The sequence below is a fragment of the Armigeres subalbatus genome, chromosome 1 (assembly GCF_024139115.2).
Source record: "Armigeres subalbatus isolate Guangzhou_Male chromosome 1, GZ_Asu_2, whole genome shotgun sequence".
Taxonomy (NCBI): domain Eukaryota; kingdom Metazoa; phylum Arthropoda; class Insecta; order Diptera; family Culicidae; genus Armigeres; species Armigeres subalbatus.
In genome coordinates, this window is record NC_085139.1 from 196,791,737 (window position 1) to 196,808,632 (window position 16,896).

At 39.0% G+C, this 16,896-nt stretch overlaps 1 pseudogene; it reads right to left on the bottom strand.

Annotated features, from left to right (window-relative positions):
* LOC134206885 (sporozoite surface protein 2-like) overlaps nt 1-16,896 on the bottom strand; it is a 78,745-nt pseudogene that overhangs the window by 22,604 nt on the left and 39,245 nt on the right.

Genomic DNA, 16,896 nt, shown 5'->3' on the forward strand with positions numbered 1-16,896 from the left:
TCTTCGTATTACCCCTTCCAAAGCGATATTGAATAGCAGACACGAAAGACCATCACCATGCCGTAACCTTCTGCGGGTTTCGAAGGGACTCGAGAATGCCCCTGAAACTCGAACTGCGCACATCACCCGATTCAGCGTGTCGCCTTGATCAACCGTATCAGTTTATCAGGAAATCCGTTTTCGTGCATTAGCTGCCATAGCCGGTCCCGATCGATTGTATCATATGCGCTTTGAGGTCGATGAATAGATGATGTGTGGGCACGTTGTATTCGCGGCATTTCTGCAGTACTTGGCGAATGGCGAACACCTGCTCCGTGGTAGAGCGTTCGCCCATAAAACCCGCCTGGTACTGGCCCACGAGCTCCCTTGCAGTTGGTGCTAGTCGACGGCATAAAATTTGGGAGAGTACCTTGTAGGCGGCGTTCAGCAATATGATTGCGCGGTACAATCCAGCTTATCGCCCTTTTTGTAGATGAGACACACGACACCTTCCATTCACTCCTGCGGCAAAACTTCCTCCTCCCAAATCTTGGTAATGACCCAGTGCAGCGCTCTAACCAGTGCCTCACCACCGCGTTTAAATAGTTCTCCTGGTAGTTGGTCATCCCCAGGGGCTTTGTTGTTCTTCAGCCGGCCAATCTCCTCCTGGATTTCCTGGAGATCCGGAGCCAGTAAAATTATGTCCTGCGCGCGTTCTCCCAGGTCCATCACCATACCGCCATCTTCGTCTGCCACATCGCCATTCAGGTGTTCTTCGTAGTGCTGCCGCCACTTTTGGATCACCTCACGCTCGTTCATAAGAAGGTTCTCGTTTGTGTAAGGACATAAATATCAGGCTGTGGCACGTGGCCCTTACGTGAACGGTTTAACTTCTCATAGAACTTTCGTGTGTTATTAGCGCGATACAGTTGCTCCGTCTCTTCACGGTCTCGATCTTCCTGCTGGCGCTTTTTCCTCCGGAAAATCGAGTTTTGTCTGTTCCGCGCCCGTTTGTATCGTGCCTCGTTCGCCCTCGTGCGGTGTTGCAGCAATCTCGCCCATGCTGCATTCTTCTCTTCCACTAACTGCTCACATTCGCCGTCATACCAGTCGTTTCTCTGATCCGGGGGCACCGTGCCAAGTGCAGCGGTTGCGGTGCTACCAATGGCGGATCGAATATCTCTCCAGCCATCTTCAAGAGACGCTGCGCCTAGCTGCTCTTCCGTTGGAAGTTCCACTTCCAGCTGCTGCGCGTATTCTTGGGCTAGTCTACCATCTTGTAGCCGCCCAATGTTAAGCCGCGGCGTCCGACTTCGACGCGTGTTGTACACCGTCGAGAGTTTTGAGCGCAGGCATACTGCAACGAGGTAGTGGTCGGATTCAATATTCGCACTGCGGTAAGTGCGGACGTTCGTGATGTCGGAGAAGAATTTACCGTCGATTAGAATGTGGTTGATTTGGTTTTCAGTTTCTTGGTTAAGTGATCTCCATGTGGCCTTGTAGATATTTTTGCGGGGGAACAAGGTGCTTCGGACTACCATTCCGCGGGAGGCTGCGAAGTTTATGCATCGTTGACCGTTGTCATTTGTGCAGACTATCCGGTCCGATGAACGGTCTATACATTTCCTCCTTCCTACTTGTGCGTTCATGTCACCGATGACGATTTTAACGTCCCGCAGTGGGCATCCATCGTATGTCTGCTCCAGCTGTGCGTAGAACGCTTCTTTCTCGTCGTCGGGTCTCCCTTCGTGTGGGCAGTGCACGTTGATGATGCTATAGTTGAAGAAACGGCCTTTAATCCTCAGCTTGCACATCCTTGCGTTGATTGGCTGCCACTCAATCACGCGTTGGCGCATCTTACCCAGCACTATGAAGCCGGTTCCCAGCTCGTTGGTGGTGCCACAGCTTTGGTAGAAGGTAGCCGCTCGATGCCCGCTTTTCCACATTTTCTGTCCTGTCCAGCAAATCTCCTGAAGCACCACGGCGTCGAAGTTGTGGGGATGTAATTCGTCGTAGATCAGATGTCGCAACCTGCAAAAACTAGCGACTTGCAATTCCATGTTCCAAGCTTCCAATCGTGATCCTGTATTCGTCGCCTAGGTCTTTGCCGATTATATCGAGTCGCATTATCTCTTATATTGTTCGTAATTATTGTTTTCTAGGCGGCTTATTGGGCCAGCGCAAACCTCCTGTCTCGTCTGAGGGCCGTCGTGTCAGGGCTGTTTAGCGTCCCACCTAACACCAGGACTTGGGCTTGTGCGCTTTGAGCGGCACACGGTCGCTTTGGTGGGGCCTACTTGCGGATACATGCAGCTTTTTATAGAGGTTTAACAGGGCCCACTGTCAAACCCCACCACATCCTAGGCAAGCCCCACAACTCGCAGATGGCCTGGGAGGGATCGTCAAGCTCTTGGACATAGTCCCTGCTGCCCCTGGACATAGTCACTCAGGCATATGAGATGTTTTAAGATCTCCAAATTGTTCTGGAGTTAGAATCAAATGGTCTACCGAATCTACTGAGGCTTTCACGATGTCCTCAGCTGCGGTATCAACCCAACCATGCCCTCCATCATTTGTCAATCATTTGTCTTTCACTTGCGTCTCAAGTCCATGTATATGAGATGTTTTAGGATCTGCAAATTGTCCTGGAGTTTGAATCAAATGTTCTGCCAAATCAACCTTGGAAATCTTAGAACAACTCATATGCCTACATTTGAGACGCAAGTGAAAGACGAATACTCAGAGGACATATTTGGGATGAAACCGGGGCTGAGGAGTCTGGGGTGTTATTGGATGTCCTGGAAAGGAACAGTTGCTTAAGGCATATTTAGTTTGGTTTAATAGATCCATTAAAAAAAAGAGATAACAGCCCTTCGGTTACGCGGGTAGACCTCAATCAAGACCTATACTCCAGGGAATTCTTGGATGATTTGGAACGGAATTGGGTTTAATATATCAAATAGGGCATGAACCATTTTTTTAAAAGACATAACAGCTCTTTCGCTACGCTTGTAAACCTTAGGTCCTTGGTTACGCGTGTAGACTCCAGGAAATTCTTGGATGACCTGGAATGGAACAATTGTTGAAGGTAAATGATGAACATACAAAGCATCTACTTTGTTCTTTGGGTTTTTAAGAGTGCCTTCTAATAGGCTTACTTTTGGCTGTCAATAATGTTTCGAATTCTTTTTACGTCACGTGCCGTAGAAATGAGGCCGTAAAACGAAGTGACGTATAAAAAACTGCCGTAAAAAGAGGGTTGAGTGTATCCTCAAACAAAATACGTATCCGGAATAACTCCAGCAGGAATTTCGTATGGTTTTACTGAAAAAAAAGGAAGTTCCAAAGTACAGAAATGCATCCAGAAATTCTTTTCAATTATTCCTTACGCACAATGCTCCAGAAATTGAAGGTGTCTTCAATAATTTTCTTGGAAGTTTAAAAAAAAACTTTAAAAATTCAGCCGATATTCCTCCTGAAATTTCTTCTGGAATTCTTTTGAAAATGTCTCCACGAACTCCTTCGGAAATCACCAGAAGAATCCCCCAAAAATTTCTCGGACTTTAAAAAATATCTTCCTTCAATACCCATGGAAACTTCTGCATAAATTGTTCCGAAAATTTTAGCCAGAAAAATTTGTCAGTTACTCCTCCCCCAAAATTTACCCAAAAATTCACCTAGAGAACACTCTAGGATTTTTACCTGAATATTCGTTAGAAATTACCCCGAAAATTCAACCGGGAATCCTCCTGGAAACTCTTCCGAAAATTCTCCCAAAAATACCATTAGCGGCTTACACAGAAATTACTTCAGGGTTTTTTTTTCCAGAAATATCTCCAAAAACCTCTTTATATTTTGGCTATTTTTGTTTTGTGTTTGTCATTTGTTTTGAATTTCCTTAGCGTTTTCTAACAGTATTGTCCGGAATACTCCACCAGAAACTCTTACGGGACATTCTTCCTTCAGGGGCAGTGTCTTTGACAGGAAGTTGGTCTTAGGGGAGGGTGGGGGATTTCTGAATTGTATTTGACGGACTATAGTTAATCTCTTGGATGTCGAATAAAAATAATGAAAATGTATGTATTATGAGTACTATTAAACAGCGCAGCCGAATTTTTGTTAACTTGAGGGTCCAAACAAAATTTGTCTTCTACAAATTTTGACTCTGGGGAGGGTTGTATGTCCAAAACCCCTCTCGAGGCTACGCCACTGTTCAGGAGGTATTCACGATGGAAGTTTTGTGGTAAATTCCATGTAACAATTCGTGGAGGTATTCTTGAAGAAATTGCTGGACAATTAGTGACGGAATTGGTGATTAGAATCCGTGAAGGAATTTCTGAAAAGAAACATTCTAGATGGAATTTCAGATGTAATTTCGGTTGGATTTTCCAATGGCATTGGCAATGACATTGCTCGATTGAAGTGAGAATAGTCGTATTGTTCCATTTACGTACCATGGTCACCTGACATGAGATTCGACTCACCTAACATCGCTCTACTCGTAGAATAAGCCTAATTCTCTCATATGAAAATCTTGGAAGAGTTGTTGAAGAAATTCTAGAAAAAATACGCAAACAGAGAGAGAAATAAGAATTTAAAAGGAGCATTCCCTTAAGTTCCTGAAGAACAATTCCCACATGTGCTAAAAGATCAAATTTCATTTATTGAACGGCTACTCAGTCTTGCACTTATTACGAGTTTTTTTTTACCGGGTAAATAAAAACTCGTTGTAATAAGTGCAAGACTGAGTAGCAGTTCAATAAATGAAATTAAAACGTACAGTCGATTCATAATCAGTAAAAGATTGAAGTTCACGTAGATTTTAAAGCCTATTTTTCTTATGCTTTCCCAAGCATACACACTATAAAAATGTTACAGCCTATATGATGTAACAAAAAGGCTCCGTTCGATTCGACACATGTTTTAATCACTTTTTAAAATTACAGGTCGTCGTTACTATGGAGCTATGTATGTATATGTATATACTATGTATTCAATATTGCGCACAAGAAAAAGTTGGATGTCAATTTAGAGACTATTGAACACAAAAATATAGGTTCAAATATTTCCATAGCGTATATTTTTCAGATTTTTTACTGTGTGCGGCATAATTGTATACAGATAATTGTCATAGGAACTGAGAATGTGAATCTCTGACAGGAGCCTGATGAAATTGAACTCCTCCATAAAATGCCATAAAAAATGGCAAACCCATGCAAACTACTGCTTTAATAGTCCTTCAATCACCATAGGCGCGGGTAGTGGAAAACATTTCATTAAAGTAAAAAAAAACATTATCAGCGTGATAAAAAATATCCGGCAGCGTGGTAAATTTTCATACGGCGGCGTATCAATTCCTTTTTGACGGGGGCGGCAGCGCAAGAAAATCGTTGGGGGCGGCGCACAGGTCTAGTTCTTACTACTAATGCCAAAATATAAATGACCCAATTACGTCAAATGGTTTCGAAAAACCGTTGATTTGAAAAATCTAATGCATGATTGCATTAAGATCTTGTACTCTCTGGTTGGGCTTAGAAACATATTTCCATTTGATTGAAAAATGCTGCTTTTCTTCGAAAGTGCAGGATTTCTTGGCTGCTTGCTCGGTGGTATATGAAAGTGCAGAAAGTGTTGATAAATATTGTGTCGTGTATCTCCTGTACTGGCGGACAATGGGAGAATGAATGTACTTAATTTCTTAATTAATTAATTAATTACTTAATTTCCGTTATCCCGTTTTTCATGAAACTCATGAGAAGCCGCACACATATGTTGCCTGCATTGGGACAATAATGGAACAGATATTTACCATTGTCTATTCATAAGTTCTGAGAATGGCAGAATAACAATTTTTGGGAAATAGCGGTTGTCCAAAGCAGCTTATTAATTATGGCCTATATGGCAGCTCAATGGAGCGATTGGCAACTGAATGAAGTCTGTCATCCATTTCCCACTATATGCAATCATCCGACACATGACACGGAAGCCAATTCGATCACACTCACTCAATCCACATGCTAATTCCAAACGGCAATAATCCAATCCCGTCGGAACAGCCAACCTCCGACCGAACAGCAACAGCAACGGTTGCATGCGGTATCAAAATTATGATATAATTGAAATAGACTCGGCCAAAACCACCGAATAAATAAATTGGATCACAGTTATGGTGATAATGGCTTGAGAGCATCGCAAATGTCAGTAACGAATAACCTTTTTTGAGTATGCTTGCAGTAGCATTCCATGAGTTAACTTTTGAGAATCTGTATAACGAAAGGAATTTGTAAAAAAATCTGACAATTATTGTATAAATCTTGGCATCTACAATTCCGTAAGCTTTTTAAAATACTTAAAATTTTTACGAAATTTTATATGCCAAATTATTATACAGTTTTTGTAAGGTTCTTATGTAGAACTGTATTTAAATCTGCCATCCGCTTGTTGTGGGCTAATTGCTGACTATGAAAACCGAAACGATAACGATCGATACTAAACTGACGATCTACAATTCTCTACGGACACGATACCTCTACAGTGCTTTTGGAAGGCCAAAGAGCACTTGGGTTATTCGAATGGTGGAATAGTGCAGAAAGAAGACGGAGACTCACAAATTGCATCCGTTGTGGAACCGTCCATAGTTCACACCGCGACAACTGCAGTGGGCTGGATATGTAACCGGATCGTTAGACAGACACCCGGTGAAAATGATTGTCGATATCGATTCAACGGACACAAGACGGCGAGGTGCATATCGAGCAAGGTGGATCGATCGAGAGGAAGGCAATCTGCTGACCCTCCGTAAAATCTATGTTTAGCGGAGTCGGAGTGCTGCCATGAACCTAGCTGAATTTAGACGACTTCCATGCACAGAAGGAACTCAGACCTTAGTTTGAATAAATAAAAAATATGTACTCATAATTTAAATAAAAAGCACAACGCATTTATTTTGTTCGGTGTTAAATTGAGTTTTGGCAAAGGCACTATATGGCTCTTGATGAATCCATTATTTTCGTCGAATGTCAAACACCACCATTACCGAGTGTAAAACACATGTGGTACGTATTAGTATACACAGTAAAAAAAATTGTAATATCACATCAGATTTGATGCACATCATCGCCGTCGTAAATCAGATGTGATATTACATCTGTTTTGTGTAACAAAAAAGTGACGTAATTAGAATTTCCTCCAAAATAAAGCACTGTAAAAAATTTGTGACGTAATATGTTCGACGTAAAGACGAAAACGACGTAATAAGCAGGCAAATGAAACCGCGCTTTCGGCAGCTGGGTTAGAGGTATTCAGGAATTTTCTTTCATGCTTCTAAAATATATTTAAAAAAATGTTATATTGTAATTTATTTCTCATAATTTCCGTCAGTATACAACATCATAGTGAATTATTGATTCTCATTTCAACTAACATGATTTTGAAACAACAAGTTTTTGTACTAACAATATTACAAATTTTTAGTTTAGGATTTCATGATTTTATATTCTTAGATTTTTAGTTAGTGTTTAAGGATTTGTGAAATTTTAATAGACTTGTGAGCCGATAACAATATTGTCCGCAGTGGTGTGATAGAACATTTCCAGTCGGCGGTGGCGACGTGATGGCGTCACATCGATTACAATCAGAAGCGGCGCCGTGGATCGGCGTGGACTTTTAGACTTTTGTTTGTCAACTTTTAATTCACTGCACTTTACCAAACATTCGTGTGGAAATTTCTTAAGAAACTCCTCCGAAAAGTTCACGGGATTTTTTTCCCGGAGATTCATTCAAAAACTCCTTCGGAAATTCCTCTGCAAATTCCTGCTTGAACTCCTCCAGGACATCCACCGGAAATTTCTCCAAGAGTTCATTTATATTTTTTTCAAAAGTACTTCTAGGAGTCAAGACAGAAACTACCACTGGAGTTCCTCAGGAAATTGCTTAATTGCTTCAGGATTCTCTCCAGACATTGCTCCAGAAGTTTCTTCAAAAACCCCTACAGAAGTTCCTCCGAAAAAATCACCCAAGAGTTCTTCCAGGACTTCCTCTGGAAATTTCACAAAGAGATCCTCTGAAAATTTCACCGGAAATACCTCCAAGAGTTTCTTAGCAATCAACTCGAACAGTTCCTTTGGAAATTACTCCAGAAGTACCTCCAAATTTTCTCCAGTAGAAATTCCTCCAGGACATAGTCCAAGAGTTTTTTTAATTCTTCGGAAATATTTCCAGAAGTCCCTCCGGAAATTCCTTCAGGAGTACCTTCGTAAATTCCTCCAGGAGTTCTTGAAAATTTCTCCAGGAGTTCCTCAAGGAATTCATCCAAGAGATCCTGCGGAAATTCAAAAGTTTTTGGGAAAATCCTCCAAAAGTTCCTCAAATCATTCGTCCAGGAGTTCAACCGGCAATTCTTCCAAAAGCTCCTCCGGAAATTCCTTCAAAGTTCCTCGGGAATTTCCTCTCAAAATTTCTCCAGAAATTCTTTCGAAAATTCTTCCGCAAGTTTCTTTTGAAATTTCTCCAGAAATTCCGCTGCAAATTCCGTAAGCAGCTTTTTTTTTTAATTTCTCCAGAAGTTCCTCCGAAAATTCCCCCAGTCTCTTCGGAAATTCCACCATGAGTTCTTTTGGAAATTCCTCCAGAATTTTCTCCAGAAACCTCCAGAAGTTCCTTCAGAAATTCCTCCAGGAGTCCCTCAGAAAATTCCTTCAAGACTTCGGCAATTCCTTCAAAAGATTTAAAATAAAAATCCTTTAGGAGTTCCACCAGAAATTCTTCCAGGATATCATTAAAGAAATATCTCTAGGAGTTCTTTCAAAAAGTTGTGCAGAAGTTCTTCTGAAAATTTCTCCAGAAATTACTCCAAGAAATCCTCTGAAAATCCCTTCAGAGCGTTCTATGGAGTTTCGCAAGATATTCCTTCAAGAGCTCCTGCGCAAATCAATCCTTCCTGAAGTTCCTAAAAAAAATCTTCCAGAAGTTCCTCCAGGAGTTTCTTAAGGAATTTCTCTAGAAATTCCTTACGAAACTCTTCCAGGAGCTCCTTGAGATATTCCTTCTGGAATTAATCCAGAAATTCCTCCAGAATATCGAATTTTCCCAAGAGTTCGTTCGGAAATTATTCAAGAAGACCCTCAGGAAGATCATCCAGGAGTTTCTCCAAGATGTCCTCTGGAAGCTCCTCCAGCAGTTCCTTTGAAAATTAACCAAAAAGATCTTCCGAATTTTCCGGTTTTCCTTCAGAAGTTTTAATTTTTCAAAAGTTCTTCGGAAATACCTCCAGAAGGAGGAAGAATTTTTTTTCCAGAGTACCTTCACAAATTCTTTCAGAAGTTTTTGATTTTGGAAATTCTTCCAGGAGTTCTTCAAGTAATTCGTCCAAGAGTTTCTCTAAAAGGCTCTCAAGGAAAATTAAACTTTCTTTAAATATTCCACCACAAGCTCCTCTAGAACTTTTCCAGGAAATTCTTTTAAAAGTTTCTTTTGAAAATCCTCCAAGAGTTTTTCCAAAAATACCTCCAGAAATTTCTTTGGAGATTCCTCCTTCAAAAATTTCTCCAGAAGATCCTTCAGAAAATCCTTTAGAAATTTCTCCATAAGCCCTTCCTGAAAATTTCTCTAGAAGTTCATTCGGAAATTTATAATGGCGTTCTTATAGAAAACCCGCCGGGAGTTTCTCCGGAGAAACCTTTGGAAGAATTTCTGGAATCAAAAATTCTTGAGGAACTCCTGGATGGATTCATGAAGACAGTTTCGGAAAATTTTCCGAAGGAGCTCCTGGAAGATTTTATTGAGGAATTTTTCTGGGAAACTTCTGGGAATTTTTTAGAATTTCTTGGAGTAATTTTTGGAGAAATTTCAGGCGAATTTCTGAAGATCTTTCCGAATTAACTCGTGAATATTTTTTTGGAGGAACACCAGGAGAAATGTCTGCGGGAATTTTCAAAGAAGCTTCTATAACGAAATTTTTAAAGAAACTACCAAAGGAACTTCTGGATGAATTTTTGGAAGAACTCTTTCTGGAAATTCGGGAGAGACTCCTAAAGGAATTTTCGGAGGAACTCCTGGAGGTATTCTTGAGAAACTCCTGGAAGAATTTCTGGAGGATCGCCTGGAAAATTTTCGCAAGAACTTTTGGAAGAATTTTCGGAGGAATTTCTGAAGAGACTTTGGGAGAAAATCCCGAAGGTATTTCTGGGGGAGCTTTTGGAAGGTTTTCCAAACAAATTTTCTGAGAAATTTCCTGGAAAAGTTCGACAGGTACTTCTTGAAGAATTCCTGAAGGTATTTCCGAAGAATTTTTGAAAGAAAACTCTTGGAGAAAGTCCTGGAGGAACTTCTGGAGAAAAAGCGAAGGATGTTCTAGAGTAGTTTCCAAAGGAACTCCTGGAGGAGTTTTCGGAGCAATTTCTCGAGTAATTTCCGAAAGAACTCCTGGGGAATATTTCTTGAGGAACTCCTGGAGGATATTCTTGTGAAATTTTTGAATCAATTAAGGAAGGAATTTTCAGAGAGATTCTTGGAGGATTTTTTGACGTACTTTTCGAAAGAGCTCCTGGAAGAGTTTCCTGAAGAACTTCTGGTTTTTGAGAAACTTATGGGAGAATTTTTGGTGGACTTTCTTAATGAATTTTCGCAGGATTTCTTGGAGTAATTTTTGAATAAATTTTTAGACGAACTTTTGGTGAACGTTCTGAAGGAAATCCTGAAGTAATTTTGATGGAACTTCTGGAGGAATTACCAAAGCAGCTTCTATGGCAGTTTCTGGAGAAACATACGGAGGAAACGCCTGGAAAAAAATCCGAAGAAACAGAAGGAATTTTTGGAGGAACTCCTGCAGAATTTTCTTGTAAAACTTCCGGCGGGATTTCCAGAAGAATGCCGTTATGAATTTCCGAAGGAACTTCTAGAGGAATTTTTGAGAGGGCTTTTGGAGAAATTTCTAAAAGAATTCCTGAAGGATCTTCTGGAGTAATTTTCGAAGGAAATTCTGGAGGGACTTAGGGAGGAATCTCCGAAGGAATTTCTTGAGGTATTTTTAGATAATCTCTTGGAAGATTTTCCAAATAAACTTTTAGAAGAATTTCCTGGAAAAGTTCTAGAGGAGCTTGTGGAGGAGTATTTAAAGAAAGTTCTAGATGAACATCCGGAGGAACATCTAGAGAAATTCCTGGAAGAGATTCAGAAAAATTTGCGGAAGAATTTCCGAACAAGTCTTCAAAGGAATTCCTTGAGAACTTTTTAGAGGAACTCTTGGACGAATTACTTGAAGAACTCCTTGAAGAATTAAAAAAAAACTCCTGATCCTTCCCGAAAAAACTCCTGATACTTCCGGATAAATTTCAAAAGGAACTCGTGGGGGAGTTTCCAGAGGACGACTTGGAGACACTCTGGATAATTTCTGGAGAAATTCTTTAAGAAATTCCTTAAGAAACTCCTGGAGGAATTTCTGGTGGAACTTCTGGAAGTTTTTTTTGTTTGAGGAGCAACTTCAGTAAGGATTGGTTTGCGCAGAAGCTCTTGAAAGAATATCTTGAGGAACTCCATAGAACGCTCTGAAGAGATTTTCAGAGGTTTTCTTGGAGTAATTTCTGAAAAAAATTTCAGAAGAACTTTATGATCTCCTGGAAGAATTTCTGGTGGAACTCCTAAAGGTTTTTTTTTAGAATGAGGAATTGCCGAACTCCTGGAAGTATTTCCTGAGGGACTCCTGGAGGAATTCCTTGTAGGACTTCTTCAGGAATTTCTGAAGGAACTTCTGGAGGTTTCTGGAGAAAATTCTGGAGAAATTTCCAAAGGAACTCTTGGTGGAATTTCCGAAGAGACTGGAGGAATTTTCGGGAGAACTTCTGGAGAAATTTAAAAGCTGCTTAAGGAATTTGGAACAGAATTTCTGGAAAAATTTCCATTGGGTACGTCTTGAGAAGTTGCGTCACGGCATATTAATATTTTTTTTGCTGTGTACAGAAAACTTTTTTTTTCTTATTCCTTCAAGTGGTATTCAAGTTCTATTCCTAAGCTCAATATTTAAATATGTTTGTTTAATCTCAACGAATTACAAAATTACAACAATAACGACATGCTTGCTGTCGAGTAAACAATCCAGGAAATATTTTACCATAATGCCAGCCAGCTTATTTACCCTTCCCGCTATGAATAATAGCATCACAAACAATGAATACCCAACACTGACCGCGTTTCTCACAAACTATGGTCAATTGTCTAAATTTGATGGTCTCTGGTCAATGTACGCTTTGTGCTTGCCGCAGGATGGGCCGGGGTTGAGAACACCAGATTCTCATTCATTTTCCGACTAATGGATGACTCCTATCGTGATGGGACGGCGAAAAGTCGTCGAGTCTGAAAGCGAGTTCGTGATCCATTTGTTCCGTTCCCAGCAAGTCGGCCGCCTATATGTGGGAAACATCAGCGTTTGTATTAGCATTGTTCGGCATTGATGACGACGACGGAAGAAGGCCTCGCTTCCGGAAAATTTCCGTCATTAGCATCTATAAATTAGGTATCGCTGTATTGTGCGCACTGGGGCTGGGGGGGCGCTGGGAAGTGCTTCGTTTAGGGGGTGATATCAGCTGTCACGTATACTTCCTGCATTGTGATGTCTTGATTAAAGCACATCCTAACCGGGGGCATCGATGTCGGAGCCGCAGCAGAACGAAATTTGTTTTCGGGTGCCCCTTCCTATATCGTTGCGGTTCTGAGAAACGCTGCTTACCCATCTTCGTTTCAGTGTTTTGTCTGCCAGTAGAGCAAGAAGCACTTGCTGTCCTAATCATTTTAAGTTGACGGCAATATGGGGCAATCGAGATGTTGTGAGACAATATGAACCTTTCAATGATGAAGCGTGACTAACAAAGGGACAATAATTAGTTTAATTTATAACAAGGAGCAGGAAGGCTAAGTCACCCTAGAAGGCTTTTTAATTCGAGTACCATATTGTGTGTTCGCGTGTCTATTAAAATGAGATAAACTTTTTCTGGTTTTCTTCTTCTAGACTTTTCGCAAGTTTATCAATTAAGTGTTCTAGATGAACACCCAAATAATTCATTCAGTGCTTTCGATGCTATCCAGTTCATCCAATGCAAATGCATGAATGTGTTCAGATGTTGTGTGGCAATCACAAAGATACTCTATGTTCAGAGAAACTTGTTGACAGAAATTTGTATTTAACGGGACCCATATCCGAAACAGCGAACTTTTTTTTTCCTTATTTGCTTTCTTATGCGCTAGATAGACCGTTGTGTCTAATAATATCGTTTTTGCCTTTCTCGTATTTCATCTATGGAAACTTATTCCGCAGAGTTAGCTCGCATTCCATGCTCGAATTGAGGTCAGATGAACATTTCGGAAACGCCAGTAATAAATCTTCTACTCATTAGGACTCGAACTATGCATGCAAATGTTCTCAAATGTTCGTTGTGATGGTCCGTACGCATCTTTTACAAACAGCGCGCTACTCGCCAGTCAGTGTGTTACGCCGCTTGTATAGTGTTCAGCTCGTGATTCTCGCAATTGCTGCATTGGCAGAATTCCCAAAAAATTAAACCTCGTTCTATGGAACACGTTTGCCCAACCACAAGCTGTACTTTGATTCGTTTTTGAACAGTCTGAAAATTAAAAGAATAAAATTAACCGGAGTAACATTGCTAGGAAATTCTTCTGGAACGAAAAGGCCATTAAAACTTTTTCGGGTTCGCTCTTCGGCTGCAGAAGCCGGCTCGATACAAACTTTGCTTCGGATAGTTATATGTAGCGGTAGCAATACATATCGAAAAGTTATCCAACTTGAATTCGGCCAGTTGGTCGGTCGTTTTCATCTCACAACTTTTGTTCCTCTCTTTAATGCTTTTGGGCTGCATATCTTACTGAAGGTGGAACTGTGCCTTAACTGATGTTCTCTTTTTGTGGGGAATTCATAGCTCCAGGGCGAGAAACCCTTTACCTCCTCCGTACCTTCCCCATTCACTGTTCACATCGCTTCGTTTCCGTCGTCCTGTTCTGCAATTGGACCAGGGGAGTTTGATTTAAATCGTACTTTTGATTTGAATAATTCAGGTTATTGCAACATTGACCCTGTTTAATTCGTGATGACACCGATTAGTATCTGACAGACAACATCAAAGTGATTTTTCTATTTTATATTTTACTGCACGGTTTTCGTATTTCCATTACAAGTCCATGTTTCCATATAAATTAAGAAAGCCATATATGAACTTTCTTATTTTTTATTCCCACTCAACAAACATCAAAACCCAATAGTGGGTTTAATTCGTTAGACATAGTTTTGAATCTAGCTAATCAGTTGATTTTCCAATAACGAAAATCAGTAAAACTCCTCGAATTTGTTAAAGAATGTTTTGAAAATCCTTAAAATTGCCCGAATTTTTTTGTTGCCCCTCAATATATTATTTTTTGCAAATAAACCGAGGGGAGACATAATTGTTTTTATAAGAAATTTTTAAATTTTTAAATTTAAAATTTTATTTTCAAATTAAATTTTTTCTAAATTTGGAATTTTGAAATATTTTGTTGAAAATTAAATTTTTAAATATTTTAATTTTCAAACATTTAAATTTTGAAATATTCAAATTTTTAAATATCCAAATTTAAATTTTCTTGTTTTTTAAATTTTCAATTTTTCAATTTTTCAATTTTTCAATTTTTCAATTGTTTAATTTTTTAATTTTCTTGTTTTTTATATTTCAATATTTTATGTTTTTTTTTCAATTTTTAAATAATTCAGTTTTTTAAATTATGAAATTTTTTAAATTGTTTAAATTTTAAATTTTTAAATTTCTATATTTTTAAAATTTAAAATTTTCAAATTTTACAAATTTAAATTTCAAAATTTGAACAAATTTAAATTTTTAAATTTTAAGATATTCTAAATTTTTAATTTTTGGATTTTTTAAATTTTTAGATTTTCATATTTCAAATTTTTAAATTTTTAAATTCTTCAGGTTTTCATTTTTAAATTTTTCAATTTTTAAGTTATTTAAAAATAAGTTTAAAATTTTATAACTTTAAAATTTTAAATTTTTAACTCTTTAAATTTTTAAATTAATTTTTTAAATTTTTCAGATTTTTAAAATTTAAATGTTTTAAAATCTTGAAATTTTTAAATTTTTAAATTTCTAAATTTCTAAATTTCTAAATTTCTAAATTTCTAAATTTCTAAATTTCTAAATTTCTAAATTTCTAAATTTCTAAATTTCTAAATTTCTAAATTTCTAAATTTTCTGAGTTTTCTAAATTTCCTAAATTTCTAAATTTCTAAATTTCCTGAATTTCCTAAATTTCTAAATTTCTAAATTTCAATTTCTAAATTTCTAAATTCAAAATTTCTAAATTTCTAATTTCTGATTTCCTAATTTCTAAATTTCTAAATTTCCATTTCTAAATTTCTAAATTTCTAAATTTCTAAATTTCTAAATTTCTAAATTTCTAAATTTCTAAATTTCTAAATTTCCTAAATTCCTAAATTTCTAAATTTCCTAAATTTCTAAATTTCTAAATTTCTAAATTTCTAAATTTCCTAAATTTCTAAATTTCCTAAATTTCTAAATTTCTAAATTTCTAAATTTCTAAATTTCTGGGTTTCTAAATTTCTAAATTTCTGGGTTTCTGGGTTTTTAAATTTCTAAATTTCTGGGTTCTAGTTTCTGGGTTTCTGGGTTTCTGGGTTCTGGGTTTCTGGGTTTCTAAATTTCTAAATTCCTGGGTTCCTGGGTTTCTAGGTTTCTAAATTTCTGGGTTCTGGGTTTCCTGGGTTTCTAAATTTCTGGGTTTCTAAATTTCTGGGTTCTGAGTTTCCTAGGTTTCTGAGTTCTGGGTTCTGGGTTCTGGGTTCAGGGTTCCTGAGTTTTCTGGGTTCCTGGGTTTCTGGTTCTAGTTTCCTGGGTTTTCTGAGTTTCTGGGTTCTGGGTTTCCTGGGTTTCTGGTTTCTGGGTTCTGGGTTTCCCAGGTTTCTGGGTTTTCTGGGTTTTCTGGGTTTCAGTTCTGGGTTCTGGGTTTCTGGGTTCTGGGTTCCTGGGTTTCTGGGTTCCTGGGTTCTGGGTTTCTGGGTTTCTGGGTTCCTGGGTTTCCTGGGTTTCTGGGTTTCTGGGTTTCTGGGTTTCTGGGTTTCCTGGTTTCCTGGGTTCTGGGTTTCTGGGTTTCTGGAGTTTCAGGTTCTGGGTTTCTGGGTTCTGGGTTTCCTGGGTTTCTGGGTTCCTGGGTTTCCTGGGTTTTCTGGGTTTCTGGGTTTCTGGGTTTCTGGGTTTCTGGTTTCTGGGTTCTGGGTTTTGGGTTCCTGGGTTTTCTGGGTTCTGGGTTTCTGGGTTCTGGGTTCTGGGTTCCTGGGTTTCTGGGTTCTGGGTTTCTGGGTTCTGGGTTTCTGGGTTCCTGGGTTTCTGGGTTCTGGGTTCTGAGTTCTGGGTTTCTGGGTTTCTGGGTTTCTGGGTTTTCTGGGTTTCTGGGTTCCTGGGTTTCTGGGTTTCCTGGGTTTCTGGGTTTCTGGGTTTCTGGGTTCTATGGGTTCTAGGTTTCTGGGTTCTGGGTTTCTAGGTTTCTAAATTTCTGGAATTTTCTGGGTTTCTAGAATTTCTGAGTTTCCTGGGTTTCTAGGTTCTGGGTTTCCTGGGTTTCTAGGTTCTGGGTTTCTGGGTTCTGGGTTCTGGGTTTCTGGGTTTCTGGGTTTCTGGGTTTCTAAATTTCTAAATTTCTGGGTTTCTAAATTTCTGGTTCTAATTTCTGAGTTTTCCTGAGTTCCTGAGTTCTGAGTTTCTGAGTTTCAGGTTTCTTTTCCTGAGTTTCTGAGTTTCTGGGTTTCTGATTTTTCTGGGTTTCTGAATTTCTGGGTTTTCCTGGGTTCTGGGTTTCTGAGTTTTCTGAGTTTCTAGTTTCTAAGTTTCTGGGTTTCTAAGGTTCTGA